Genomic DNA, 6,908 nt, shown 5'->3' on the forward strand with positions numbered 1-6,908 from the left:
CAGCTGCGCCTGACACAGCAGGAAGTCTTTTCAAAATAAGAGCGTGACTTCAAATGAACACCTTGAAAAAACTTTTCTATTATTATTATTATTATTATTATTATTATTATTTGGCTAAGTGTGACGTCACCACACCTCCATCAACATCATCATCATCATCACATTTCAGAACTGATACCCCATGCTTCTTTTATTTTGAAGGCCTACTAGCATCACTTCCTGTCTTAGTGTCGTGTACTTTCACATACTTTCATCTTTCAGTCAGTTGGGACTTGCAGCAACTATTCCCCCCACCCCCCACCTGTGGGCCTCATTCCTGCACACCTGAAGGGGCGGAGTCTAACGCTCCCCAGGGGGCATGTTGGCACCTGCACCTGAGGAGACTCCACCAGACTTGGAAAGACTAGATGTCACTTTCAAAGACTAGATGTCACTTTCAAAGACTAGATGTCACTTTCAAAGACTAGATGTCACTTTCAAAGACTACATGTCACTTTCAAAGACTAGATGTCACTTTAAAAGACTAGATGTCACTTTCAAAGACCGCACTTTGAAGGACGAGATGTCTTTTTCAAAGACCGCTTTAAAAGACTAGATGTCACTTTCAAAGACTAAATGTCACTTTCAAACAGTAGATGTCACTTTCAAAGACTAGATGTCACTTTAAAAGACTAGATGTCACTTTCAAAGACCGCACTTTGAAGGACGAGATGTCTTTTTCAAAGACCGCTTTAAAAGACTAGATGTCACTTTCAAAGACCACACTTTGAAGGACAAGATGACACTTTCAAAGACTACACTTTAAAAGAAAAGACGAGGCTTTAAAAGATAAGACTGACTTTTAAAGAATAGACAAGACTAGAGGAGACTTTAAAAGAAAAGACGAGACTTTGAAAGACAAGGCGAGATTTTGAAAGACTAGACGAAAGTTTAATAGACTAGATGTCACTTTAAAAGACTGGATGTGACTTTAAAAGACAAGACATGACTTTAAAAGAATAGACGTGACTTTTAAAAAGACAGGACAAAACTTTCAAAGACAAGACTTTAAAAGAAAAGACAGAACTTTGAAAGACTAGACAACACTGTAAATGAATAGACAAGACTTTAAAAGACTAGATGAGACTTTTAAAGACATGACAAGACTTAAAAAAAAAGACAAGGCTTTGAAAGACAAGGCGAGACTTTTAAACACTAGACGAAAGTTTAAAAGACTGGATTTCACCTTAAAAGAATAGATGTTACTTTAATAGACAAGACATCAAAAGACAAGACAAGACTTTGAAAAGTTGGACGAGACTTTAAAATACTCAACATGACTTCAAAAGACTGCACATTGAAAGACAAGACTTTAAAGGACTAGACGAGACTTTGAAAGACTACATGCCACTTGCAAGGAATAGACTTTAAAAGACAAGACGAGACTTTGAAGGACTCGACGTCACGTTGAAAGACTGGACTTTAAAAGACGAGATGAGACTTTGAAAGATGAGATGTCACTTTCAAAGACTAGATGTCGCTTTCAAAAAACAGACTTTAAAAGACAAGTTGAGACTTTGAAAGACAATATGTCACTTTGAAAGACTAGATGTCGCTTACAAAGAACATACTTTAAAAGACAAGTTGAGACTTTGAAAGACTAGATGTCACTTTAAAAGACTGGACGTGACTTAAAAAGACTCAACCTGACTTGAAAAGACAAGACATGACTTTAAAAGAATGGACGTTACTTTAAAAGACAAGACAAAACTTTAAAAGACAAGATCAAACTTTGAAAGACTAGACAAGACTTTAAAAGACTACACAAGAAAGACTTTAAACTACTAGACAAAACTTTAAAAGACAAGACAATACTTTAAAAAGACTATGCAAGATTTTAAAAGACTAGATTAGACTTTAAAAGACAATATTGTAAAAGAAAAGACGAGGCTTTGAAAGAGAAGAGGAGACTTTGAACGACTAGACTAAAGTTTAAAATAATAAATGTCTCTTTAAAAGAATAGACGATACTTTAAAAGATAAGACATTAAAAGACAAGACGGGACCTTGAAAAACTAAACCAGACTTTAAAATACTACACAAGATTTTAAAAGACTAGACTTTGAAAGACTAACCTAGACTTTGAAATACTAGACAAGACTTTAAAAGTCTAGATGTCACTTTAAAAGACTATACATGACTTTAAAAATCTAGACGTAACTTTAAAAGAATAGACGGTACTCTAAAAGACAAGACTTTAAAATACAAGACGACACTTTGAAAGACAAGATGAGACTGTAAAAGACTGGACAAGACTTTAAAAGACTAGACTTTAAAAGACAAGACTTTGAAAGACAAGACGAAACTTTGAAAGACTAGACAAGACATTAAAAGACTGGACGAGACTTTAAAAGACAAGACTTTAAAAGACAGACCGAAACTTTGAAAGACTAGATGTCACTTTAAAAGACTAGACATGACTTTAAAAATCTAGACGTAACTTTAAAAGAATAGACGGTACTCTAAAAGACAAGACTTTAAAATACAAGACGACACTTTGAAAGACAAGATGAGACTGTAAAAGACTGGACAAGACTTTAAAAGACTAGACTTTAAAAGACAAGACTTTGAAAGACAAGACGAAACTTTGAAAGACTAGACAAGACATTAAAAGACTGGACGAGACTTTAAAAGACAAGACTTTAAAAGACAGACCGAAACTTTGAAAGACTAGATGTCACTTTAAAAGACTAGACATGACTTTAAAAAAATATAATTTACTTTAAAAGACAGGACAAGTCTTTAAAAGACAAGACGTGACTTTAAAAGAATAGTCGTTACTTTAAAAGACAAGACTTTAAAAGATAAGACGTGACTTTAAAAATGTAGATGTGACTTTAATAGAATAGACATTACTCTGAAACACAAGACTTTAAAATACAAGACGAGACTTTGAAAGACAAGACAAGACTTTAAAAGGGTAGACAAGACTTCAAAAGACTAGACTTTAAAAGACAATACAATACTTTAAAAACCAGGACAAGGCTTTGAAAGACAAGACGAGACTTTGAAAGACTGGACAAAACTTTAAGACTAGACAATACTTTAAAAGATTAGACTTTAAAAAACAGGACAAGACTTTGAAAGACGAGATGTCACTTTAAAATACAATATGTCACTTTTAAAGACTTGACGTGACTTTAAAAGACTACACTTTAAAAGACAAGACGAGACTTTGAAGGACTAAATGTCACTTTAAAAGACAAGACTTTAAAAGAATAGACACTAATTTAATAGGCAAGACAAGACTTTGAAAGAAATAACATTGCTTTAAAAGATAAGACAATACTTTGAAAGACAAGATGTGACTTTAAAAGATAAGACTTTAAAATACAAGACAAGACTTTGAAAAGACTAGACGTGACTTTAAAAGTCTAGACTTTAAAAGACAAGACGAAACTTTGAAGGACTAAATGTCACTTTAAAAGACAAGATTTTAAAATAATAGACATTAATTTAAAAGGCAAGACAAGGCTTTAAAAGAATAGACATTACTTTACAAGACAATTTGTGACTTTGAAAGACTAGATGTCACTTTAAAAGACTAGACATGACTTTAAAAAATATAATTTACTTTAAAAGACAGGACAAGTCTTTAAAAGACAAGACGTGACTTTAAAAGAATAGTCGTTACTTTAAAAGACAATACTTTAAAAGACAAGACGTGACTTTAAAACTGTAGATGTGACTTTAAAAGAATAGACGTTACTCTAAAAGGCAAGACTTTAAAATACAAGACGAGACTTTGAAAGACAAGACAAGACTTTAAAAGGGTAGACAAGACTTCAAAAGACTAGACTTTAAAAGACAATACAATACTTTAAACACCAGGACAAGGCTTTGAAAGACAAGACGAGACTTTGAAAGACTGGACAAAACTTTAAGACTAGACAATACTTTAAAAGATTAGACTTTAAAAGACAGGACAAGACTTTGAAAGACGAGATGTCACTTTAAAATACAATATGTCACTTTTAAAGACTAGACGTGACTTTCAAAGACTACACTTTAAAAGACAAGACGAGACTTTGAAGGACTAAATGTCACTTTAAAAGACAAGACTTTAAAATAATAGACACTAATTTAATAGGCAAGACAAGACTTTGAAAGAAATAACATTACTTTAAAAGATAAGACAATACTTTGAAAGACAAGATGTGACTTTAAAAGATAAGACTTTAAAATACAAGACAAGACTTTGAAAAGACTAGACGTGACTTTAAAAGTCTAGACTTTAAAAGACAAGACGAAACTTTGAAGGACTAAATGTCACTTTAAAAGACAAGATTTTAAAATAATAGACATTAATTTAAAAGGCAAGACAAGGCTTTAAAAGAATAGACATTACTTTACAAGACAGTTTGTGACTTTGAAAGACTAGTTGTCACTTTAAAAGACAATTTGTGACTTTAAAGACTAGATGTCACTTTAAAAGACAATTTGTGACTTTAAAGACTAGACGTTACTTTAAAAGACAAGCCAAGAATTTAAAGGACAAGACATGACTTTAAAACAATAGACGTTACTTTAAAAGATAAGACTTTAAAATAATAGACAATTTAAAAGGCAAAACAAGACAAGACTTTCAAAGAAACTACATTACTTTAAAAGATAAGACTAACTTTGAAAAAATAGACAAGACTAGATGAGACTTTAAATGACAAGACATTAAAAGACAAGACGAGACATTGAAAGACTGGATACCACTTTAAAAGACTAGATGTGACTTTAAAAGACGAGACTTTAAAAGACAAGACATTAAAATATAAGACGAGACATTGAAAGACTAGATGTCACTTTAAAAGACTAAATGTGACTTTAAAAGAATTTGGGACGGCGTGGCGCAGTGGGAGAGTGGCCGTGCGCAACCCGAGGGGCCCTGGTTCAAATCCCACCTAGTACCAACCTCGTCACGTCCGTTGTGTCCTGAGCAAGACACTTCACCCTTGCTCCTGATGGGTGCTGGTTGGCGCCTTGCATGGCAGCTCCCTCCATCAGTGTGTGAATGTGTGTGTGAATGTGGAAGTAGTGTCAAAGCGCTTTGAGTACCTTGAAGGTAGAAAAGCGCTATACAAGTACAACCCATTTATTTATTTATTTAATTTACTTTAAAAGACAGGACATGACATTAAAAGAACAGACGTTACTTTAAAAGACAAGACATGACTTTAAAAGAACAGACGTTACTTTAAAAGACAAGACGTGACTTTTAAAGAATATCCATCCATCCATCCATTTCCTACCGCTTATTCCCTTTTGGGATCGCGGGGGGCGCCTATATTAGCTACAATCGGGCGGAAGGCGGCGTACACCCTGGACAATTTAAAAGAATAGACATTACTTTAAACGACAATTTTTGACTTTGAAAGACTAGATGTCATTTAAAAAGACAATTTGTGACTTTAAAGAATAGACGTGACTTTAAAAGACAAGACATGATTTTAAAATAATAGTCGTGACTTTAAAAGACAAGAGATGACTTTAAAAGAATAGACATTACTTTAAAAGACAAAATGTGACTTTAAAAGACAAGACTAGACTTTAAAAGACAAGAGATGACTTTAAAAGAACAGACGTTACTTTGAAAGATAAGAGGTGACTTTAAAAGACATGAGATGACTTTGAAAAAATAGACATTATTTTAAAAGACAAGACGTGACTTTAAAAGACAAGACTAGTCTTTAAAAGACAAGACTTGACTTTAAAAGGATAGATGTTACTGTAAAAGACACAGCTTTAAAAGACTAGACAAGACTTTAAAAGACTGGACGTAAAGCGCTTTTCTACCTTCAAGGCACTCAAAGCGCTTTGATACTATTTACACACACACACACACACACACACACACACACACACACACACACACACACACACACACACACACACACACACATTAATGACGTGGGCGTGGCTACTGTACATGCAAGTTGTGTTGATGGATGACATCATCTGCTGTCTGTCAAAGTGGCTTACAGTGTGGTCGTCATGGCAACAAAAAGCAGACCTTTGACATGTTGAAAGTTGATTGGCTAAGGCGGTGCTGCCCCCTACTGGACCACATGTCCTATGCAGGAAGTAGTACTGGACCACTTGTTCCTATGCAGGAAGTAGTACTGCACCACATGCTCTATGCAGGAAGTAGTACTGGACCACATGGTCTATGCAGGAAGTGGTACTGGACCACTTGTTCCTATGCAGGAAGTAGTACTGGACCACATGTTCTATGAAGGAAGTAATACTGGACTGCATGGTCTATGCAGGAAGTAGTACAGGGCCACATGGTCTATGCAGGAAGTAGTACTGGACCACATGGTGTATGCAGGAAGTAGTACTGGACCACATGGTCTATGCAGGAAGTAGTACTGGACCACATGGTCTATGCAGGAAGTAGTACTGGACCACTTGTTCCTATGCAGGAAGTAGTACTGGACCACTTGTTCCTATGCAGGAAGTAGTACTGGACCACATGTTCTATGCAGGAAGTAGTACAGGACCACATGGTCTATGCAGGAAGTAGTACTGGACCACATGGTCTATGCAGGAAGTAGTACTGGACCACATGGTCTATGCAGGAAGTAGTACTGGACCACATGTTCTATGCAGGAAGTAGTACTGGACCACATGGTCTATGCAGGAAGTAGTACTGGACCACATGGTCTATGCAGGAAGTAGTACTGGACAGCATGTTCTATGCAGGAAGTAGTACTGGACCACTTGTTCTATGCAGGAAGTAGTACTGGACCACATGTTCTATGCAGGAAGTAGTACAGGACCACATGGTCTATGCAGGAAGTAGTAGTGGACCACATGGTCTATGCAGGAAGTAGTACTGGACCACTTGTTCCTATGCAGGAAGTAGTACTGGACCA

The sequence above is a fragment of the Nerophis ophidion genome, linkage group LG04 (assembly GCF_033978795.1).
Source record: "Nerophis ophidion isolate RoL-2023_Sa linkage group LG04, RoL_Noph_v1.0, whole genome shotgun sequence".
Lineage (NCBI taxonomy): Eukaryota > Metazoa > Chordata > Actinopteri > Syngnathiformes > Syngnathidae > Nerophis > Nerophis ophidion.